Source organism: Chenopodium album, chromosome 6 (genome assembly GCF_948465745.1).
Source record: "Chenopodium album chromosome 6, dcCheAlbu1.1, whole genome shotgun sequence".
NCBI lineage: Eukaryota > Viridiplantae > Streptophyta > Magnoliopsida > Caryophyllales > Amaranthaceae > Chenopodium > Chenopodium album.
The window spans coordinates 62,817,468-62,841,867 of record NC_137839.1 but is presented as its reverse complement, the minus strand read 5'-3'; positions in this window follow the sequence as shown (position 1 = coordinate 62,841,867).

The following is a 24,400-nucleotide window of genomic DNA, read 5'->3' as shown; positions in this document are numbered from 1 at the left end:
CCTTTCACCGCCACTATTGGTCGGGTTTAGTATTTAATCCCGAGAGTGCTTAAAAAATCGTATCTTATTAAATTCTTGTTTTTGAAAGGTCTATGGATCAGTCTTGGTGTTTGGTAAAGGCATAGTTTTAATTTGTTAATTAATTTTAAGCCCAAACCTTTTTTATTTTATTATTTTATTATTTTGTGGCCCAAATATTTTATTTATTTTTGTTATTTTCTTATTTTTAGCCCGAATAATAAAAGTCAGAAAAAGCCCGAAATTATCAATCGGCACTTAAAAAGCCGAAAGAAATTAGGGTTAAAAATGAATTTAGACGGAAAAGTGGACTGGAACTGACCGTGTCACGGTCAAGCTTGACCGTGTCACGGGAACTCTTACCGTCTGACGGTGGAACTTCCCGTGACACGGGAAGTTCCGTGTCCTTTTCGCGTAAACCCTTAACGCGCTTTCCGTTCCGTTTTCTAAAAATTTCCCGCGACACTCCAAAACTGACCGTGTCACGGGAACTTGTACCGTCTGACGGTACAGTCTAACCGTGTCACGGTACAGTCTGACCGTGTCACGGGATGCATTTTTAGGGTTTTTATCATTTTAGGGTTCCGTGTGCTCCCTCAGCACATTTCCCTATAAATACCCCCTCATTTCTGATGAACGGGGAAGGGTAGAATTCGATTATTCTTACTTTCTCTCTTCTATGCTATTAACCTAAACACTAGCCTACCCTTTTCACTTTAAAATTCCTTCTTCAAGCACTCAAAGGAGTCCATATTTTACTCGAGGTTCTGTCCTTAAACCAAGGCGTGAAAGGTAGAATCGTTTGAGGGTTTGGTCCCAAAATCAACTTTATTTTATTTAATTTAATTTAGTCATTGCCTTATTATTTTCTTGAAGTTACTCACTCGTTTATTATTTTGTAGTTGCAAACAAACAGATTCAAAGTAAGGATCATGCTCTTTTTATTATTATTGTTTTTCTAACGATTTTTATGTTGTTGGAATTATGATTAAATTGGTTTTTTATGTTGAAATTGATTCTATTATTTATTTTGATCATCATATTGCATGTTAAAGGGAATATGTAATTGAAAATCACGCCTAATAAGATAATTTGGACAACCGGTTTAGGTTCCTTTTAATCTTGTTGTTTAATCAAGTGATCACAATATTTTAGAATTATATGTTGCATTAATATTCAACCAATTTAGCCTAATAATAGTTTGGAGCAAATTGAATATTTTATTGTATGCCTTTGAGATCACAGGAATGCTTTTCAATATAAGAATCGAGTAGAGGCCAATACGGGCGAATGTGACTCCATGACTCACTTCGTACCATCATCCCCGATCCTCCTTTCGTGGTTCCGAACCATATGGAGTTAGTAATCTCATGGATTATGAATGGGGTGTAACCTTCACGGGTCAATCGTTGTTGCCTATCGTTGTCCCTTATCGTGGTTGCCTTTTTATGATCCGTGAACGGTTTACAAGTTCCTTAAAAAACTTGTTGGCGGCTCCCTATTTTATTTGTCCCTAATCGTTGTCCCTAATCGTGATGTCAATTCCCACTTCCTATGAGTGCCAAGCATATTCACAACATGCTTTTAACGTAGGCGCACTTCAAACGACGCCTACAGTCGAGCTCTCCTATGCGTAGGAAAGGTGGATGCACAAAGAGTAATGAGAATAGTTCACGAAGGAATCTGTGGCACTCATGTAAATGGCAAAATGTTAGTCCAGAAAATAATGCGAGAAGGATATTATTGGACTACAATGAATAGGGATTGCCATCAATACGTAAAAAGATGCCCTAAGTGCCAAATTTATGCCAATTTACAACATGTCCCTCCATCTTTGCTCTACACCTACACATCGCCATGGCCATTCTCTACATGGGGAATTGACATAATTGGCAAAATCACTCCCCCAGGAACAGGAGGCCACGAATTTATCCTAGTAGCAATCGATTACTTTACAAAGTGGGTCGAAGCGCAATCATACGCTAAACTCACTTCAAAACATGTAGCACTCTTTGTCGAGAGAAATATTATTTGTCGATACGGAGTCCCACATGAAATGATAAGTGACAATGGAACTCACTTTCAAGCCGAATGTGAAGAATTGCTACAAAAATACGGCATCCAACATCATCATTCTTCCCCTTATATACCTCAAGAAAACGGAGCAGTCGAGGCAGCTAATAAAAATCTAAAGACTATCATCGAGAAAATGACAGAAAATTATAAGGATTGGCCTGACAAGCTTCACTTCGCATTGTGGGGTTATCGCACGTCAATCCGTACATCAACAGGAAATACGCCATTCTCCTTGGTATATGGAATGGATGCCGTACAACCTGTCGAACTAGAAATACCATCTCTACGCATCGCGTTAGAGAGTAAACTCGATGAAGTTAAATGGACTAGGGAAAGATATGAAGAATTGATTCTACTCGACCAAAAACGACTAGAAGCTCTACATCACACTCAGTGTTACCAAACTCGTATGGCTAGGAATTTTAATAAGAAGGTCAAGACAAGAAATATCAAAGTAGGAGATTTGGTATTAAAAGCACTAAGGAAAAATGTTTTAGATCCAAGGGGAAAATTTAGACCTAACTAGTCTGGCCCCTACATTGTCAAAACAATCCTGTCAGGGGGTGCAGCAAAACTAACTGATATGGATGGCAATGAATTCTCAAACATGACCAATCTTGACCAACTTAAGAAATACTACCCATAATTACTTGAGTAGGATACTCAAGAGAGCTGCGTTTGGCCTGATTCCTTAAGAATGGATACGTAGGCAACCCTTTACGGGTGCGGCCACTTTATTTTTCGACATCTCCGCGTTCCAGAATCAATTAAAATTTCAACAGAAAATCGGCGAATTATTGGCGTCGTAGAACAGAGCCTGGTGCCAGCCAGAAGTCATCAGCGCCAGCCGATGGAATTGGCGCCTGGCGCCAGACTTCAATGGCAGGCGCCAAATGCCAAGGACTGGCGCCAATTCAGGAATAAAATCTGGGCGAATTTCGATTTTTTCGGAAAATTTTCGACTTCCGTATTCGAAGAATTTCTGGAAAATTAATTTTTTTCGATTTTCATTGCTTTAATAAAATAAATTTAAAGTAAATAATTTAATTGAAAGCTAAAATTTCATTAATAAAATAAAATTACATTGTTGATGGAATTTAAATAAAGCTGAAATAAATTAACTTTAAATAAAAAATAACAATCTAAGTCTAATAAATCTAAAGCTAAGAAATGCTTTTAATCTTTCTTTTCCTTTCTAGCTCTTTTCCAATTCTCTTCTGCTTCCTCCTCTTCATCCATAACTTTAGCTAGTAGGCATCCTTTAGAGGATCTACATTCAATTTTGGAGTAGATGGTCTCCCCTTCAGCTAGCACTCCATGCTTCTTTTCCACCCAAACTTTTTTGTCTGTGGTGTTAGCTTTCCTTTTTCCTTTGTCTTTGGTAGTATTTTTTTTCCTAGGCATTGTAGGTGTTTTGAATTCAATTCTTGCACCTAAGCGTTCTTTGGCAGGAGTCACCCTCTCACCTAAACGATTCTTCACATCGGTTCTACCCTGATCAATCGAGGATTTCTTCAGCAACCACTTCTTTACATCATTAGGCAAAGAAGGAGGAACCTTTTGGGTAATCACTTCCCATAAAGGTCTAGCGCTCCAGTAAGCATCGAATCTATCTACTTCTTGAGATACAGGGTACTCATAGGGAGGACAAAGATCCCCGGAAGGAATATTCTGCAGCAAGTCGTATTGTCTTTTTACCCTGCAGGGATAATAATAAGTTACACGAGTCAAGCTTGGAAGACGGCAGAAAGGTTGCTTGTTAACACCTACCATCCTTTCTATTTTCCACCATGGGACGACCCACTTGATAGCAAAATCACATGATTCAAAGACTTTTCTCCACCCATGGCGCCCAATTTTAGGGATGCGCTTCTTCCTTCTCACAAAGCAATTGGGAGTATATTTTTCAATGTCGTCCGGAGGGCTAATTAATCCTGGCCTCTCTATTAGCCACATCTGTAAAAAAAATTGCAATGCAAATAAATTATTATTACAATACAAAATATATTTTTTGATTTCTGTAATTAAAAATATTATTTTTCTACCTGTAATAAAATTAGAGAGCCGCGAAGAGGCACTTTTGGGTCCCTTTTCAATTCATCTAGACTAATCATAGTCTCTTCAACTATTAATGGCATTGGATTCCTCCCTGATTCAATTTGTTCTATAACAGTGGTTATAATTGATTGACCCTCGTTATTTTTACCACTACTAAGAAAAATTTTATTAAGCATGCAAAATAGGAACGCCCTTCTTCTATATATATGAAAAGATTCAGAAAGAGGTTTATCAAAATAATGGCGTGCAAATTCTTTCAAATTTACTATGTTGCCATCAACTATTTTTGATAAATCCCTTTCCTTCAAATTAAAGAAGTGCTCAAAATCCTTATAATAGTATGCATCTACTCTAGGGATTACTACGAGGTCTATTGCAGGGAAGCCTAAAATAGCACCAAATTCCTCTGGCAATGGGCTAATCTCATCATATCCTATTCTGAAACAATGAGTATCAACATTCCAAAATTCTAGAGCGGTATGTATGAAGTCTAGGTCGAGATCTACCCCTTTGATGCCATAAATTCCCCCCAGGTGAAATAAATCTAATTCTTTTCTCTCCCTCGCATTAAGAGATCAACACCATTCATGAGTGTATTGGGTGAAGGTCTTAGTGACTAAAGACATGATTATTGTTTTTCTAAAGAAGAGAATTATTTTATTCGCTGGAATTATGAGAAGAATCGGCTGGGCAGGGGGCTATTTATACACAAATTGCGAAGAATTTTAATCAGATTAAAACACGGAGTCAGCGTCAATTGGCGTCAAAACCCCGTGATTGGCGCCAACCGCCAGCGCATGGCGCCACACGCTAAGTGTAGCGCCTGGCGCCACGCGCCATAGTGTGGCGCCAGCTGGCGCTAAGTTGCCAGATCAGCCGCACGTGCTCAGCTTGCGTTTTTAATATTAAACTCGAGTCGGTTAATGACTTTATGGCTCCGTTTACTATTCCTAAACATCTTTTTTATCCTTTTTCTTAATTAATTAAATATAGTGATTATTTTTAATTATTCTTTTTGGACTTTATTTTAAATTCCAAAAAACCCAACATTTTTATTTGAGTTTTTCCTTTTTTTTTTTTTTGGGAGAGAGTCGGATACCCTCCATCAATAATAAAAATGACGGAATTTTTGCGCAAAATTGTTGTCACACTTCTCTTGCACGCACAAACATACACACAACAATAAATAAATTCATAATAGCATAAATATACAAAATGTATCCATAAAAAATGAGTCAAAGGCAAAGTTCTAAAAAAAAAAAAAAAAGTCAAAATAAAATATACACAGGAACAAACTACGGCGCCGGAGGACGTAGGCCCATCATGTTATAAAATTGCGCCGTACAAGGAGTCACCTCTCCACCAGCTTCAGCACCAGCTCCAGTCTCCGTAGGGGGAGGAAGACTCAATATAGGACCACTCCAGCCAGGATCAACCTGAGGCTGAGACCGCGGAGGCTGCTGCGATGACGAGCCCACCTCGTACATCCCACCACCTCTGAAAGCCGAGGTAGCCTCCCCTACCGGTGTGGCATGAGCACCCTCAGAAGAAGATCCCGAGGCCTCTGCAACGTCGGCTTGAGCAGCCTTAGAGCGACCACCTCTACCCCCTGACGAAGTACGACGACGTCTCGAGCTAGACCTCGCTGGATCCCTCCGCCCCTCAGGTCTCGTGCGGGTGTGAGAAGCGATAGGCTGGCCCTGCAAAAAGAGTTAAATCAGAAACAAAGTAAAATTGAAGCAATAATGCAAAAATAATAATGAGAAAGGCTACCTCTCGGACGACGTCATCTTGACGGTAAGTGGCCGCGTTCCTCATCCGGACGAGCTAGCTCCGGAAGGCATCTATGCATCGTGCCATAGCCGAAACCAACTCGCGTGAAAACTCTCAGAAAAATAAGTCAGTAAATACGCGTGATATGTGAACACAAAATTCTGAATTAAAACTAGGCTTACTCTAGTCTGGTGGTGAGGAATCGACCGCTCTACGAAGCGCTCGCCCTCGGGAGCCGGAGGAATCATCTCCTCGATCGGCCCGTACATCCCCTGGTAGTGGATGGACATACGGGGCGGCACGAACTCAGCAGCACCGTCCTGATAAAAACAGAAAAAATCAGTAAAGTATTACTTGGGGGCTACTTAGCGAAAAATGAAAGCTAAAAATCTTACCCTCACATCCTCAGCCGGCACAGGGGCTGGAGCTAATAAAGGTAGTAGCTCCTCAGCATAACACCACCCGAGGATCACATGGGACCGCCAAGGGGTACCAGCTCCCTCAGACATGCTCGACAACCGCGCCTCGTCGAACATATGACGTGGTGGAGCGGCAGGAACGACGAAGACATCAGAAGAGTGCTGTCTAGCGACCCTCTCTCCTAAGTACGCAACCGCTCCACAAGTCCCCAGAAAATAGAGACGCTCAGCAGAGTACTGTGCGGCTAATTCAGGGACTGTCCAACCGCCCCACGGTCGGTATACCACCTCAGGTCCCTATAAAAAGCATCAATCAGGCAAGAATATATCTAAAGCACCGCGAAAAGGCAAGATAAACAATAAAAGTTGTACCGAGATGATCCAGTTCCGGACACGTGCAGTAGACATGTCCACGTGGTGGCCGCCCCAAGAGGCGCTCACTGGAAATCCCCTCGGCAATGGTCTCGTCGGCGCAACGGAAGGAAAGTACTCGTAGAACCAGATCTACAAGGAGTTAAAAGTGTGAGTAAATGCTAACTAATATGCAGAGCTAAACTTTATAGGGAATAATGTTTACCTCTACGACCTTCCAAAAAGCAGATAAAGCAACGTTCGTCCCAAAGGACCGGTGACGACACGAGTCCCTCAGCGCACGAACGAAGTCAGCATAGGCCAAGCTGGCCCAGTCATAAGTCCCGATCCGCTGGAGATCGCGGACAGCAGGGAGGTAGTAAAGCAATGCCCTACTACCCTTGTCAGGGGAGAATGTCCCTAACAACAACATCAGCATAAAGATGCACACCCGCTGCTCTCGGGTGGTCGCATCGTCATCAAGAGCCGCTGCCAGCGTCGAGCGGCGAATTCCTCTAGCATAGAAATGAGTCATCTCGACCTCAGCTCGGGCCCGAATAGCAATCGACCCCAACAACTCCTCGACCTCCGAAGAGAAGACGTCGATTCCACTGTCGAACGGCAGTGGCACAGAAGTGAACTCGAGTCCTGTGATGAGACTGAAGTCCGTAGGGGTGACCATCATCTCTCCCCAGGGGAAATGAAAAGTGTTGGTGGTGTCCCAGAAGAACTCCACCAAAGCACGCACTACATGGTGACCCCCGCTGGAGGCAACCATAGCCTCGGAGGTCTCGAACAAAGTGGCAAGCCCGCAAGACTCCCATAGGAGCCTCGTCTCAAGATCCCTGGCGATGTGCATCCTGTACAAATCGCCTAAACCGTCACAGCCAGAGCCGTGATGCCGTGTCCTCCCGGGCTCGGTGCCCTGTCTCACCCTCTCAGAAATGTGTTGGACAAGAGCGAAGAATAGGGTCCGCTCCTCCCACTCCGGAAGCCGACCAAGTGAAGTGGAAGGCGTGGCGTCGTCCTCCACGGGCTCATGCTCCCGTCTAATGTTTTGGGACTGTGAACCCGAGCCTCGTTGTCTAGCCATACTGCATTGTGCAAAATTATCAAGAATTAAGGTTCTATAGTATCTAAGGTTCGCCTAACTGCATGATACTATGTTCACAAAAACAGAGTACGTAGTACTAAAACAGAGCACAAATTCAAATTGAGCATGACAACATTTTTCAAGCAATCAAACAATTTCTTGCAACACTATAGTGATTATTGTGACAAATTGAACAAGAATTGCTAGCAAAAACATCAAGAACGAGCCACATTGTTCTTCACGACCTTAAGAGGTCCAACAATGGCAAATTGCTCATTTCTTCACCAAATTGAGTCAAACAAGTCTCAAATTACTCCTAAGGCAATATATTATTTTATCCTCCAGTACGGTAAACTTATCAGATTTTTGAAAACGCGTTAAATTTAAGCTTGGCGTCTGACCCCAAGCCTTGGCGCCTGGAACCAGGCTTGGCGCCTGGTGCTAGTGCTGGTGCCTGGCGCCAGCTAGCCAGGGTTGGCGCCAGCTCTGTTTCCTGAGCGTCAGACTCTGTTTTGTTAATTTATCTTTTTTCGCTGATTTTCTCTATAAATATCGTATTAAAAACCCCGTTTTCATTCATCAACCATCATTCATTCATCAAGATTCACCAATTCTCCTCATTCGCAAGTTATCATCAACAATCATTAATTCTTTAGCATTCTCTCTCTTTTTCTTTCTCTCTAAACTTTGCTTTTTATACAAAATTCCGCATTCGCAAGATCTAGAAACACCTAGCCATATTCGAAGTTGCCTTCGCCCTAGACGTGAATGGTTTTAATTTCTGAGGGTTTGGTCCCAAATCTCTCTTTCAATTATTTAATTTAATTGTTTTGATTATTATTTTCCTTGAAGTTACTAACGTGTGTATTTTGTTATTAGAAAGAGGTACGAGGCATCAAAGTAAGTGCTTTTATTGATTTATTGATATTATGATGTAGAAATCATGTTTACATTGTTATTATGATATTCCTAGTATCATGTCTAGGGTAATTTTAATATTAAATATGATTGTTGCGATGCTTTTTATTCTCTTCCTAATATTTATGATTGTTAGTATCATGTTAGGGCTAAAGATTTGATTTTTATTGCTTAGTGACATGCTAGGGATTGTTATTAATCTTGTTAGTATCATGCCTAGGATCTTGCTATTATTATGCTTTAATGTTGATATGATTATAATTATTATTCATGATATTGATTATTTATTATGTTGCTTGATTATTTATTGCTTGATCACCTTTTATGCATGTTAAAGGGAATTTGTACTTGCAATCACGCTTAATAAGATAATTAATAATCTTGTTTAGGGTTAATTGTGATTGTAATTCAAGTGATCGCCCATAATAGTTTATTTGTGCATTGATATTCAACCAACATAGATAAACAGGTTTAGGGTTAATCCTAATGATTGCATGTTAATCAGAAAGCGCACATGAGTACGATCAGAACAAAGTAGAGGCCTATTATTAGGGCAGGTTCAATCTCTATTAGGTTGGATTTGTACTATCATCCCCGAACCCTTATTTGGTTCTAAACCTTATGGAGTTGACGATCTCTTGGATCGTTAAGGGGTGTAACCTTCATCTTATGAACGGTTTACAAGTTCCTAAAAAACTTGTTGGCGACTCTTTTGCTCTATCTTCTTCCCTTTTGGATGCCACCGTACTTTAGTGTATGATCACAGTGGGGTTCGAGCTAGTGGGATTTTAAAGGCTTGAAATTATTCCCTACACGAGGAAACCACCACAATCATCTCCACAAGATCCATCTCCAGTCTACTTTCAACCAATGGCTACTAAGGAAGATATCGAGAACATCAACAAGACAATTGAAATGTCGTCTAACATGATGCAAACACTCACCATTAGAGTCAGCACGGTAGAGCAAGATAATCAAAACAATGTCACTACCGCTGCAATGGACAAGATTAAGGAACAGATGAGCAAAATTTCTAAAGATTTCACTTATGTGGAACAGCCTGTCACCTCTTCATCCATAAGAGACAATTTTCCTGAGAAGTTTTCCACTACTGATATTCCCAAATTCAAGCCTACTGATAATCCGCTTTTCCATTTGAAGGCTTTTTTGCAACCATGGCTCTTAAGGGAGTAGATGTGACACTCTTCCCTACAGTGTTCCCTCTTACCTTGGAGCATGTCTGTCAACAGTGGTTCTATTCTTTGGAATCCAAACATGTCGCGACCTGGGAGGATGTTGTTGAAAGCTTTATGAATCGTTACAAGTGTAACATTCAGGCCAAGACTTCTGAACGTGAACACTCCATTCTCAAACAGAAAGAGAATGAAGGCTTCACCACTTACTTAAGCAGGTGGAGGGAAACAGCCGCGCTCTTGGTGGATCCCCCCAAGGAAAAGGAGATGGTTCGCTTGTCCATCGCCAATCTGACTCATAAGTACAAGCAACACTTGAAGTTTCTGCCTCTGAGTACCTTTGAAGCTGTATACGATATTAGAATCAATATCGAGGACGAACTAATGAAGACTGCTGGTAGCAACAATAATAACAGCACTTGGAAAAACAAGAAGAACGACACTCCTTCTTCTTCGTCTTCTAAGCCCAATAATGCTACCAACAATATCAATATCAATGATGTGGTGGCCCTTAATGCTCCTCCTCAAAGATTCCAAAGGCAAAGGAGGGTTTACACGCCTTTGGGAATGACTTATGATGCTGCTTATGACCGTTTGCATGGTCAAGGACTGATTATGCCAATTAGACCATTTCTAGAACCTCGACCAGAGAGTAGGACAGCTAGCTATGACCCCAATTCTTATTACAAGTTTCATCAAGGCAAGGGTCATAATACTGAGAAGTGTTGGAGGTTGAAGGATGCAATCCAAGACCTAATTGATGCTAATCAACTTCCTGTCCCTCCAGGGGGCAAGAAGCCTAACATTCAAACAGGTCCTCTTTCTGATGCTTTGTCTATCATGGGAGATGAAGTCTCCTTTGATCCGTCAATACTCATTCAACCTGTGAATGAACCTCTGCCGGAAGTTGTATTTGTCTCGAGTTCTGAAGAAGTGAATAGAATTTGGGATAGTGTCGATGAAGATGTCTATCTCAAGGATATAGCATGTTCATCTCTTGGCACAAGTGAAGATATTTGGGGGGACTTTCAGGTCAAGGTTCTCACCAGAAGTGGACGGTATCAACAACCTAATCCACCTCCACCTCCACCACAATCACATCCGATAGTTGATCCCATCGACCTTGTGAACAGCAATGTGGTCAAACAATTGCAAAAGACCAAGGTGGAGATGAATGTATGGAAGCTTTTTGCCACCTCCCACGAGCATCGAAAGGCTGTGATGAATGCTCTTGTGAAAATAGGAGTTGATGATGACATGACTCCTCAAGGACTGGTCAACTTTCTCACTACTGAATTGCCAAGTACTAGCAATCTGATTTCGTTTTCTGACAAGGATCTGCTCCCGGAAGGGGACCAACATAATAAGGCCTTACACCTCACTATGGTGTGTAGGCAGATGAATGTTCCTATGAGCCTGGTTGATAATGGCTCTGCAATCAATGTGTGCCCACTCCGTACTGTAAAGAAGTTGGGCATAAAGAATGAAGAACTGACTCCCTCCACTCAAGGGATTCGCGCTTATGATAATACTCGCCGTCAAGCCGTGGGTACTATGATACTGAACAAAACTATTTTGGCCATTGAACGTCGCACTAAGTTTCAGGTGGTAGACATTAAGGCCTCTTTCAATATGCTATTAGGACGCCCTTGGCTTCACGAGCTAAAGGCGATTCCATCATCATTGCACCAGAAGGTGAAAGCCATAATTGGAGGGGTTCCAATTACCATTGATGCCTCTGCTATGCGTATTCAAGTTATCGACACTCCTATCGTCCATGTCAAACATGATGAAGAAGACAAAGATCTTTGGGGGTTTTCACTCGATGATGTCCTCGTGATTGAAGAGGAGGAAAAGTGCCATCTCGACTTCGATCCCTATTCAAACACCAACATTAATGCCATTCTGAAGAAGCAAGGGCATTTCCTTGGAATGACTCTCGGTCTAAAAAAGAAAATGGTTGAATTATGGGGCCATCCTGGTGCACTCAAGAAGGATACTTTTGGCCTGGGATTCCAGCCAACAAAAGAAGATGTGAAACAAGCTCTATCGAAGATGAAGGCTCGCAATAACGCTCGAATCATGAAGAAGGAAATGGCCATGGATCCATATCCATTAACACTCAACGGCCAGTACATTAAAGAAGGGGAAGACTTCCCATGCTATGAATTCCCTGAGCCATTCGTCTACGATGGGAAGCGTGAACCAGGATTTGAGATGTTCCTCGATTGTGACTTTGTTGATGAAGACAAAGAGCTCTTCACAACCGATAAGCCAGCTAGCCCGAGTTCTGATGACCTAGCATCAACCTGCTTTTTGGAATGGAGAAGAATGAGTTTAAGCCCGTCTGCAATGATAACTCCGAGCTCGTTCAAGCTGTCATAGCAAACAAGGATTTTGACCCCTCCGAGTTAATCGTCCAAGCTGACAATATTTCAAGGGGATGGCGCAAGACATTGAGGATCACTACGCCAAGTGGAGAGAAGTTGGAAATAACCGCTGGCAAAGGTCCTATGTTTGATGAGTCTGTGTCGTCTGGGTCTGAGTCCGAGTCTGAGTCTAAGTCTGTAGACGAGTCCTTAGAGTCAGAGGCCGACCCTCTTTCTGCTATAGAGTCCAATCCTGAATCTCTTATTGAGTCCTCTCTTTCTAGTCCAAATAATTCCGGTAAGGTCGCAGCTAACCTTGCCAATCTTGATGTATTAGCCGATGAATTCAATAAAATGAGTACCTTTGCTTACGATGCATTTCATTCCCCTAGCCGTGATCAATATTGCTTTGCTAATGATAAAAATGACAAAGAAAAAGCAATGGAAGAACACGAAAATAAAACAACAGTTATCGAAGATACAAAAACAGTTAACATTTCCAATGATACGACTGTTAAAGAAGTAAAAATTGGATTAACACTAAGTCAAGATGAACGCAAAGAGTTAATTAACTTGCTTAATGAATTTGTTGATGTATTTGCTTGGTCATACCAAGATATGCCAGGAATAGACAGGGATATAGCTCAGCATACAATACCACTCATTCCAGGAATGAAGCCTGTCAAACAAAAGTTGCACCGTATGAAACCAGATGTGGCACTCAAAATCAAAGAAGAAATCAGAAAGCAGTTGGCCGCAGGTTTCATCAAAGTATCCAAGTATCCAGAATGGATAGCAAATGTGGTTCAAGTTCCAAAGAAGGATGGAAGGGTCAGAATGTGTGTTGATTACAGGGACCTCAATAAAGCAAGCCCAAAAGATGGGTTCCCTCTACCTCACATTGACATTCTGGTCGATAACACAGCAAACCATGCACTCCTATCATTCATGGACGGTTACACCGGATATAATCAGGTATTGATGGCTGAGGAAGATATGGAGAAAACCACATTCATCACACAATGGGGTACATATTGCTATACGGTAATGCCATTCGGGTTGAAAAACGCGGGTGCCACCTACCAAAGAGCAGCTACAACATTGTTACATGACATGATGCACAAAGAGGTGGAGGTCTATGTTGATGATATGATTGTTAAGTCTAAAGATCGCCCAGGCCATATCATTGCACTTTGCAAGTTCTTTGAAAGACTCCGCAAGTACAACATGAGATTAAATCCAGCAAAGTGTGCATTCGGAGTCACGTCAGGAAAATTACTTGGATATGTGATCAGTTCTCGAGGGATTGAAATAGATCCCACAAAAGTAAAGGCGATCATGGGCATGCCACCGCCCAAGAATGAGAAGGAGATTCGAGGTTTCATTGGAAGGTTGCAATATATAAGTAGGTTCATATCAAAGCTCACAGCGATATGTGAACCTATATTCAAGAAGCTTAAGAAAAATGTCCCAGTCACATGATGACGATTGCCAAAAAGCTTTCGACAAAATCAAAGAGTACCTGGAAAACCCACCTGTGCTAGCGCCAGCAATACCTGACTTTCCTCTTTGACTCTACCTTACGGTCCCAAGAGAAACGATGGGGGCAATGCTAGCACAAGAGATTGAAAGCAAGGAGAATGCAATCTACTACTTGAGTAAGAAGCTTCAAGGATACGAAACGCGATACACACCACTTGAAAAGTTGTGTCTCGCACTTGTGTGGGCCGCACAGAAACTAAGACATTACATGCTCACTCATACGGTGCATGTCGTGTCCAAGGTGGATCCTCTCAAATACTTGTTCAAAAAAGCAACACTAAATGGCAGATTATCAAGGTGGATAGTTAATCTTGCTCAGTTTGACTTGAGTATTGTACCACAAAAAGCCATCTAAGGTTCTGCGGTTTCTGATTTCTTAGCATACTTTCCGCTAGAAGAAGTTGAGAAAGAAGAAGATGAATACGATTTCCCTGACGAAGATTTACTCATGACCTAAGATGATAGCTGGATGGTCTATTTCGATGGAGCTTCAAACCAAAATGGATGTGGTGTAGGAGTCTTTCTTGTATCACCCAATGAAGAGAACATCCCAATTTCCATGAAGCTCGACTTTGATGTCACCAACAATGCCGCAGAATATGAAGCATGTATTTTGGGGTTAGAAACAGCTGTCGCCTTGGGAATTAAGAAACTCATAATCTACGGTGATTCTTCACTAATCATTAACCAAATCTCCAAGAGATGGAAACTGAGAAGTGAAAGTCTCGCTACGTATCAAGCTCATTTAGAAACTCTCACGGAGAAACTAGATGAAGTGGAATATACGTATTTGCCAAGAGAAGAAAATCAGTTCGCCGATGCACTAGCTAAATTAGCATCAATGGTGCGAATTCCAGCGGATACAATCAGAATGTCGTTGACCATAGAAAGAAGATATAAACCGGCTTATGTTCACGTACTCGACGATGAACAAGAATCACAAGAAGAAGATGAAGAGCCATGGTATACAGATATCCTTAACTATGTGACAAGAGGAGAATACCCTCCCGATACTGATAAAAGGGCACGCCGTGCTTTGAGGCTCCTAGCCTCACAGTATGTGCTCATCAGGGGAGAACTCCACAAGAGAACTGCAATGGGGAGGAATCTCTTATGCATATCCAAGAAAGAAGCACGCAGAACCATGGAAAACCTTCATGCCGGTATATGTGGAATGCACATGAATGCAAAGATGTTAGTCCAAAAGATTCAACGACAAGGTTATTATTGGACTACTATGGAGAAAGATTGTCACGAATACGTCAAGAAATGTATGAAGTGTCAAGTCTATGAAAATTTACAGCATGTTCCACCTTCGCTTCTCTACACATATACTTCTCCATGGCCTTTCTCCACTTGGGGCATTGACATCATTGGAAAGATAACGCCACCAGGACAAGGGGGCATGAATTCATCCTCGTAGCAATCGACTATTTCACCAAATGGGTCGAAGCTGCCTCATATGCTAAGCTAACGGCGAAACACGTAGCTCAATTCATTAAGAAAAATATCATATGCCGCTATGGGGTACCTCATGAGATGATCAGTGATAATGGAACACATTTCCAAGCCGAATGCGCGGAATTATTACAGAAATATCATATCAAACATCATAGATCGTCACCTTACAGACCATAAACAAATGGTGCAGACGAATCGGCCAACAAAAATGTGAAAACCATCATCGAAAAAATGACAGAAAATTACAAGGATTGGCCAAGTAAGCTACATTTCGCCCTTTAGGGTTATCGAACCTCTGTTCGTACATTAACGGGGGCCACTCCTTTCTCTCTAGTTTATGGAGTTGAAGCTGTACAACTGACAAGGGAATAAACGCGTCGTCAATTGTCTATCCCTAGATCAAATACAATTTATACAACCTAAACAAACCTAATACAAGTATAAGGCAAGCATAGGGGTCGAACCACAGAGAACGGATAAACACCACCAAATGTTATCGACAATTAAGCTAGTCCGGAATAGGGAATAAATAAATTAAAGTCTAAAGATGCTAAAACAAGAAATAAAACATTAAGGAAAATGGTTTAGGTATAGCATTCACTTGAAAATAAACAAAGGCATAGAAATTGAATTAATTATGAACTAAACATGCTCGAATATCGAAATAAAGGATCCAATCTAGCCGCCTTCCGGGGTCAATTGGCTTCTCCTAACATAGCCTCTATGTTTCCACATTAGAACCATATACTAGGAGGTACTATTAAATAACAATCGATAGTAATGAACCTTAACTAAGTCAACTTCCGTTTCTTGTTAGCAAAGATTCACCTTTAATCAACCAACAATGTGCACTTGCAAGAAGATTAAAGAATATCAAGCATATAAAGACTTTAATCACAAATAAATCAATTCTAAACTCTAGAACATGCTCAAGGTCCAACTACACCACAACCATTCCCTTAATGGGGAAATTACTCACTAATCATGTTACTAACAAGATTAATTAACAAACAATAAAGAATAAACATGATTAACAAGCAATACCAACAACTAAAATAATAATCAACATAAAACAAATAAAAATAAAGGAGAGAGAGTAAGAGATTGCTCATTAATTGAAGATGGAGGTCTACAAAGGATTGAACAAGCTCCTTCTTCAAGATCCAAGTTCATTAATGAAGAAAACCTCACTTTCTCTCTCTACCAATGAAGACTAATCCTAACCTAAACCTAAAACTAATTAGAGAGTAGAAAAATGATAGTTATTGAATATCTCCCTAATTACCCCAAAAATGGGTATTCATACTAACTTAATAAAACTAGGGAAAATAGAAAAAAGAAGGAAAAGAAAATAAAATAAAAAGGAAAAGTAAAAATAGAAAACTAAAATAAAAATAAAAATAAAAGAAAGAAAATAAGAAAAAGGGAAAAGAAAACAAAGAAATAAAAAATAAAAGAAAAAGAAAATGAAATAATAAAATAAACCCAAAAATCCCCACCAAAACCATCAGCTACCTATTTCTCCTTTTCGATATTCATGGCTGCTCTATCATCATCATCAAACAACCATCATCAACGGCTCAAAATCATCACCGACATCTTCATCAACCACCAATCAATCAAGGCCATTCAATTTTCATTAAAACTCGCGTGAGAAGCTCGTGAAATGGTTCGGTCGAACCACGGGTTGGTGCGGCCGAACTACGGGGTTGGTTCGGTCGAACCATGGGTATGTTCGACCACTCCTCTTCGAATAACAAAACCCCCAAAGTCTCTGACTCGACGTTCGGCCGAACCCTCGATGGTTTGCTCGAACTTGATTGAAATCAAAATTTAATCTGATTTTTGCTTAATTGAGGGGCCGAATTGCTTGTGCAAATTGGTTGCTTAATTGTTGCTGGTTTAGGTGCGGCTGATTGCGGGTGTAAATTGGGGCGGTGGTGATAGGCGTGGTGGTTGAGTGAGGGACCAGAGGATTGGCGACTGGTGGCTGCTCTAGTTGTAGGTGGTGCTGGTGGTTGATGGTGGTTTAGGTGCGCTACTGTTGCTGCTGCAGTTGGGGTTGCGGGTTGGTTTGGTAGGTTGAATGGTGGTCAGGGAGCAAGGGAAATGAGTGAGGTGGAAGGAGGCAGAGGTGTATTATGGTGGCAGCAGGGGAGTTGCGTTCAGGGGTGAAATTGGTGGTGTATTGGTGTGGGTTTGGTTGATGTGGCTGCGTGGTTAATACGGGTTTGGTTTGGGTTGTGGTGGTGCGGCTGCTGTTGCGGCTGGTGGTGCTGTGAGGGTGGCAGCAGGGCAAATGGAGGTGAGTGGTGGTGCGGCTGCTGTTGCGGCTGGTGGTGCTGTGAGGGTGGCAGCAGGTGAGTATGGTTGTGGTTGGTGCTGGTGTGTGTGGTGTTTGCGGGATGGCAGTAAATTAGCCATTGAAGGTTGAAGGAGGAGGTGTGAGATGCTGTTGTGGTGGAGGATAAGGAGGTGTGGTGATGGTTAAGATTGGGCAGTAGCTTTGGGGCTTGAAGCTTCTTGGATTGACACCTTTGACCCGAGCCTCCGACCTCCGAGCACGATCCTACACAACCAAATAAAAATAAAGGAGAATCGGGACAAAGATAAAATAAAATAAAATGAAAATAAACAAAGGACGAAATAAAACAAAACCACGACAAATAGAATAAAATAAAAATAGAAATAAATAAAATGAAATAGAAAATAAGAGACATAAAACTAAACTAATAAAAGTAAAACAAAAACTATACAAGCAAATAACGTAAAATAAAATACGAAAATAAACTAAAACTAATAAAATAAAGAAACTAAACCAAAACACTCCAAAATTACCAAAATAAACTAGAAACTTTATTAAAGAGAAAACAAGAGAATAAAAGGAAAAATAAGGGAAAAATAAACACGGAAAATACTCTAAAACTACTCCTTAGGAGTGACATAAATGTCACTCATCAACAACCAATAGAACTCGAAATCCCTTCTCTTTGAATCGCATTGGAAAGCCAACTAGATGAAGTCGACTGGATTAGAGCAAGATATGATGAACTAGTCTTACTTGATGAAAAACGCTTGGCAGCTTTGCATCATGTCCAAACCTACCAACAGCGTATGGCGCGACATTTTAATAAAAAAGTCAAGACTAGGAACATCAAAGAGGGTGACCTGGTGCTTAAGGCACTTCGTAAAAATGTGTTAGATCCAAGAGAAAAACTCAGACCAAATTGGTCAGGCCCGTACATTGTTAAAGCCATCTTGTCTGGCGGAGCGGCACAATTGGTAGACATGGACGGTAACGGTTTCCACAATTTAACCAACTTGGATCAATTCAAGAAATTCTATGCCTAGTCACATGAGTTCATGACCCAATAGAGCTACGTTTGGCCTGATTCCTTTTTTTTAAGGATACGTAGGCAACCCCTCAAGGGGGCCCGGCCACTTTAAAAAATAAAAATCCTCCCTCCGTCGATCAAGTATACGCGTAAGTTTAGCATTGCGTCGCGCCAAAAAAAAAAAAAAATGTGCCGCGACACGGGACATTCCACCGTGGCACGGTGGACCTGAGCAAAAAAAAAATGCCGTGACGCGGGAATTCGCAACGTGTCACGGGATTTTTCACCGTAACACGGTGGAATTTCAGGTTTTCCGATATTTTTTAGTGACGCATTCTTTGCGAATTCATTATTTGCTCGAGGTTTTTATTTTCATTCTTCCATTGCGTCCGACTCCTTGACTCGGATAAATAAATAAAAAAGTCATTGTAATTTTTTTATTTAAGGCCGAAATAAATATGCTATTATTATTGAAATAAATGTGACTACAATTATTGGCATCATACGCCTTATTTTAAATAAAAATAATAAATCATAAAAGCAAAGCAATACTGATCTAATCCCTCTTCACTTTAGGAACATCCTTCTATTTTTCAATTAGGTCGGCCTTCACCATTAATGTGTCTTTTGTAGCCCGAACCGTCACACCCCTAGTCGAACTTTCACCCCTTTCACCTTTCTTAAAATTCTTCGGTTGCTTCTATCTATAGACCATCTTCTCTTTACCCTTCCCTTTTACATAATTCTTCCTTTTCGGCATTATAGGAGTCTTAAACTCAATCCCTTGTGTTCTTGGACCTAGACGATCTTTAGGAGGTGCTTTCTTATTCCCAAGACGACTCTTCACATCAGATTTGCGTGGTCCGAATCGTTCCCTCCTACTTCTTGGGTTCAACCATGCCTTGTATGCACTAGATAAAGGAGGAGGAGCTTGGTCACTTGCAGAAACGGTCCACAAAGGCCTTCCAATCCAATAAGTCTTGTACTTCTAAACGTTACTTTCATGCAACGATACTTCACGAGGACTATCGTTATAGCGTGGAACTACTTGTTCTAGTCCATACTGCCGCATCAGTCGAGAAGGACAATAAAAAGTCAGTTTTGAGATACTAGGAACACGACAATATGGAGTATCATTCGTACCAACCATCCTAGTAAGCCTCCACCAAGGCACCACCCAACGAATGGAAAATTCCCTCTTTGCAAAGAAATTTTTCCATTCTTCATACGACATGTTCACAGAGTAATTCTTTTTTCTGCGGACTAGATCGTTAGGGCCTTATTTTTCAATATCGTCGAGGGCTTCAAATAGTTCTAAGCGCTCCATCAACCAAACCTGCAAAAAAAAAAAAAAAAAAATCGCAGATTCCCGTGACACGGCAGACTTCACCGTGTCACGGCAGACAGCCACCGTGACACAGTGCTTGTTTTGTGTCACGGGGGCTACTCGGAGCGTATTTTTACCTGCACCAGTACCAGAGAGCCCTTCTTGATGGCTTTCCGATCAGCTTTTGCTTCGTCAAGACCACGAAATGTTTCTCCAAGGCACGTAGGCATAGGAGATCTCCCAGATTCGACATGTTCAAGCACAGACGCTAGACAAGCATGTCCTACCCTACCGTTTGCAAATAAAAGCTTGCTAAACATGCAAAAAATATATGCCCTTCTACGATAAACATGATAAGACTCAGAGATAGGGCGATTAAAATATAAATTTGCAAGTTTTTCTAAGTCTACCTCATTACCACACACAATTCTATTTAAATCTTGATCTGTTAGATTCAGATGGCGTTCAAAATCTTGGTAATAATATTCACGCAGTGTAGGCATGGGAATAAGATTTCTAGCAGGAAATCCAAAGATTGCACCGAATTCCTCCGGCAGGGGACAGATTTCATCGTAATCAAATTTAAAACAATGTGTTTCTGGACTCCAATAATCTAATGCTGCCCTAAGAAAGTCATGTTCAATCTCTACATGCCTCAAGGCTTATAAACCCCTGACATAAAACAATTTTAACTCTCTTTTGTCAGCATTGGTCGAAGAATAAGACCAGTCGCGCAATGTATTATCAAAATTCTGAGACATGATTATTGAAATATGAAATTCTAATTATTTTGTGTTTCGTAATTATGCATATCACGAATATACTGGTCCTATTTTATAGCAAAAGCGCTCGGAACTACTCAGAAATTATCTTTTCATACGCGTAAACCACATCGTTGTAGAATACGCGTACCGTGACACGGGAAATCCCACCGTGTCGCGGGAATTTTTACCGCGACACGACAGTTTTTGCCGTGACACGGTGTACATTGCCGTGTCACGGCACCCCACGCGTTTTCTTTTTATTTTATCTTTTCCCGTATCTATCTGGATTTTTTTTAGTATTTTATCTTCACCGTTTATTTTTCAGTTTTCTGAGAGTTTCATTCATAATAAAATTCTCAATTTTTATTTTTATTTTTTTTCTATTTTTATTTTTATTATTATCTTTATCATTTCATTTAATTTATTTATTTATTTATTACTTTAGTATTTCATTCTTTTTATTTCTATTTTCTCTTTATAATTTATATATTTACTTTCTTTCTTGTCTTTTTATTTCTTTTTCTTTTGGGGAAGGTCGGTACCCTCCCTTACTCCACTTACGTTTTTTGTCGCGTCATTAATAAATACACGATCACACAAAATGAGTCTCAAGCACACACTAACACACACTAATAAATACATAAACTCTGAATAATGTACAAAATAAGTCATAATAAATAAACAGCGTCAAGTGTCATCACAGTATGTACAAATAAAGACCCTTGGTCAAAATTCTGCAGAACTAGAACCAGTATCATCTCCAGCCTGTGAATACGGGAACGGTGAGCCAAAGAGTCCCGCCATCATCCGAGTACGGGGAGTAGTGTCCCTACTAGTCCCTGTGACTCCAGTAGTAGTTAAACTCAAGGCAGGACCCGTCCAACTGGCAAACGGTGTAGACTGACTCAAAGACACGGGAATCGTCGGTGGAGGCATCGTCCCATACATCGGAACTAAGAATAAGCCCGACACCGGTGGAGGAATCCCAGACGATGGAGCTGAAAATAAACCAGGATCCACGGGAGTCAAAACAGGCCTAAACTCAGGCTGTGAAAACGACTGTCGCTGCCCCTGACTCTGACCCGGAAAGCGCTGGGAAGACTGAGGCTGCTGCCACTGAGCCTCCTGAAACGGCTGAGTAATCTGAGGCTCTCGCTGAGACTGAGAACACCGATGCACCGCTGGAGATCGTCTACCACGACCAAGCTCCTCCTCGTCCAAGCCTCTATGCCTCGAGCGCGAGCGGGACCTCCGTTGCTCCTGAAAGATACAAAATCAAAAGGCGTCAACAAATGCAAAATAAAACAAATGGTAGAAGTGGAAAAAATGAGGCTACCTCAAGAACATCGCTAGAACTGCTCCGACAACTCGCACCACGTCGAAGCTTGATGATGTAGTACTTCAGGGCATCAACCACCTTCATGAATCCCATCATCTCCGAGCGGTTAGGCTGAGGATAAAAAAAAGAAAAATCAGTAACAAGCGGTGATAAAAGGATGAATAATGCATCAAAAAAACTTACCGGCTCAAAGACCTCGGGCAGAGACTCCTGCGCCTGTCTGTAACTCTCTGGCGCGTCAGCAATATGGTCCTCGGCAATACCAATTGGCCCCGGGTAGCGGACAGACTGAGGCGGAATCTCGATCCTTCCCACAGGGCGAACAATCGTCTGAAAATATGATCGAATAATCAAGTTATTCGACTATTTAAACAGAGACTAGTAACAAAAATCCTCAAAAGAAATCATACCTCAGGAAGACGGGGTGGAGGAGCTAGAGAGGGAAGCAAGTCCTGCGCGTAATCACCCTCCATGTGCACAAGCTCCAGCCAAGGAAAAGTGTAGCGATCTCCCCTGTTTATCAACTCCCTAAGCAGGCGCGAGTCCAGCATCGACTCCGGTGGAGATGAGGGCACGACAAAACGATCACCACTATGCTGACGAACGACACGCTCCTCCAAATACCAGACAAAGCATCCAGTACCAACCAAAATGGTGCGGTGCGCTGAAAGACGCAAGGCCTTGGGAAGATCAGTCATCCCGGCCCAAGGACGATACTGGACATCAATGGCAACCTGAAAACCATAAAAAGTTAGCATGAAACACCAGAAATAACGTCAGAGAGAAAATAACAGGCACAAAACTAATTCTTACGCCAACAGAAGAGGTGCCTCGGCGTAGCAGTCCGCGCAGCGCAGAGACAGACTCCACCCGTGACTCTCCTCGGTCACGCCAACTGGCCCGACAAGGAAATCATGAACCGCTCCACGACGCCGTCGAGGAGCCAAGCCTAGGAAGTACTCGTAGAACCATAGCTGCAATGAAAAGTAATCTTTGAGCACATGAGTCCAACAAATTAAAATAAAACAAGAAGAGGAAAAGATCATCTTCTCTACGACTCTCCACAGACCGTAGATAGTGATGGGAGACTCGTCGTTCAGCTGCCGACAGCCATGACGTAACGACAAGAGAAGGTCGGCGTATCCAAGGCTGGCCCAGCTAAAGGATCCTATCTCCCTGATCCTGACTAAAGAAGGGAGGTAGCAAAGGAGTGCGCGTGAACTCATATCAGGAGAAAGAGTCATGGAGATCAGAATCAGAATGAAGATCTGCACTCGCTGCTCAGCCGATGTCTCCTCCATGTCGAAGCCACGAGCTAGAACTGAAGCCAGCTCCGATCTCCCGCTCCTAGAACCACCTCAAGACACTGGCCGGGTCCTGATATGCTGAACGATCGGACCTAATAAATTGGCTGCCTCAGCCGCTCCCCAAGAAAGATCAGACATCTGAGCTACGGCCCGGTTAGTGAAGCGCGGCCCGCTAATCATACTGTCATCTCCCCCCAAGAAAAATGAAAGGTGTTGGTAGTATCCCAAAAATACTCCAACAATGCGCGAACAACCGTCGCACCGCAACCCAAGGGGCTGCGAAACCCTACGACCGCCGAATAAAAATCCACTAAACCAGTCGATTCCCATAAGGCGTTCGTAGCAGGATCCCTCGTGAGAATCTGGTGAAGTCGAGGAATCAAATCTCCGGCTCCAGAACCGTGGTGGCGAAGCGTGCCGGCAAGTGGGCGATGAGAAACGTGGTTCTCACAACAGAAAACCAACTGGTCTGGAGTCCACAAAGGTGGAACACACCTACCTCTACTCGTAGAAGCCCGAGGCTCGGACTCTAAGACATCGTCGTCCATACCCTCGGGAATAGTGGGAGTGTCCTCCCGAAAAGCCTGGCGCCGGCCATGGGTGGAAAGATCGCGATCCCGTCGCCTAGGCATGCTATTATAAAAATAAAGATCTAAATACTTAGCATCATTTCCTAAGACATTTAATTCAAGTTGCATTTTAATAAAAAAATCTAAATTGCTTAGCATCACTTCCTAAGTTATTTAGTTGTTTATTGCATTATACGCTAAACTTTTACCTCAAGGCTAAAAATTGGCAAAATAATGGAATTATTTATAGTATTTAGTTTCTCCATGACAAACTAATACTACAGTTCTCCTAGCCGCATGATACTATGTTCTCCATGACGATATAGTACATACACGAAATATGTTTTGAAATTGCACAAAAACAATGAATCAACACATCATGACATATTTTACAAGATCTACCATTAATATTTCACCATTTCAAATGCAAAGAAGTAACATGAACAACAAGAGCATCATTTCACAAAAAGTAGTACCCAAAAATGGTG